The 1,149-nt window shown below is 43.4% G+C and overlaps 1 pseudogene; it reads left to right on the plus strand.

The window, feature by feature from the left end:
* The first annotated feature begins 261 nt into the window (after window positions 1-261).
* On the plus strand, window positions 262-451 carry LOC142428365 (small nucleolar RNA SNORA73 family; annotated as a pseudogene).
* The last annotated feature ends 698 nt before the right edge of the window (window positions 452-1,149 follow it).

Here is a 1,149-nt window from a genome sequence, read left to right on the forward strand (position 1 = left end):
ACTTTATTAAAAATATTAACCTGTTGAGACATAAAAGAACTGTTAGGAAGACAAGATCCACAATAGACACAGAGACCTAAGTATTCCATTAATTGCTCAGGTTAAAGGAAGGCTGCTATCGTTTATCTTCAATTCGTGTCAATAGAAATGCCTTCTGCAGAGATTAAATGACCTACGTAATTAACAGAGGCTAAGCTAATTGTAACTTTTCTCTAGAAAGCTTATGTTCATCAGCAGATAAATGCTTTAAGAAGTGATGTCCTGACGTGGATTCTCCCAGGAGGTCGCCATCCCTAGGCTCTGCAGGTGGCATGGAGGAGCCCGGGGCTCTGTCCCATGATGGGCAGTCCTATTTCACAACACCAGAGATCAAGCCAGGCCTTGGTCTGCACCTGCATATCCTTACAGCTTTTCTGAGTGACTGAGGAGACAAGCCATGCCGGAAACAGCCCTCTGATCCGCCCCTCCTGAATCTAGGTTCTTTTCTGTTGATGAGTTAGACTTGTTGAAGCCTTTTTTGCAGAATTTCAAACACCATTAAGAGCAATCTCCAATCTACATCTATACTCACAAGGAGGAAAAGAAAGGGCCTCTCTTCCAGGTTGGCCTTTATTTTTTCATCCTTCATTTTTTGGATCCGGTGAGTTGAATGCTTAAAAGACACCAAAATTTAAATTCCCACACTGCAGGCCATCACTTAAAAGATTGAGAGATGATATTCTTTCAGTCGGCTTAAACTTAATCCGGCTCCATTTTCCCCATGAACGTCCCTCTTACGATAAAAGATGCTGTTTAAAGATCAAAAATAAATAAAGTGATGCTGTCCTCTCGACAGGCTTGCCAGGGAACAGCGCACACCAGTAAGCCGTCCACTTTTGGGAACAAGGTCTGTCCATTTGGGGCTTTCCAAGGTTGCCATTCAGCCTGCAAACTCGAAGAAAACTGTGGAGGGGACTCAGAAGCACTCTAGGACATTTAGTTGCTACCATCGAGTTGTTTCTGAAATGTACAACAGAACAAAACACATCCCAACCCTCCACCATCCTCAACACTGTGAATGTGTCTGACTCAGTTGTTCAGCCACTGTGCCTACCTATCTCATTGCCGGTTTTTTCTTTGAAGATGATGCTGTGGTTTACCTAGCAGACA

Source organism: Tenrec ecaudatus, chromosome 15, assembly GCF_050624435.1.
Source record: "Tenrec ecaudatus isolate mTenEca1 chromosome 15, mTenEca1.hap1, whole genome shotgun sequence".
NCBI lineage: Eukaryota > Metazoa > Chordata > Mammalia > Afrosoricida > Tenrecidae > Tenrec > Tenrec ecaudatus.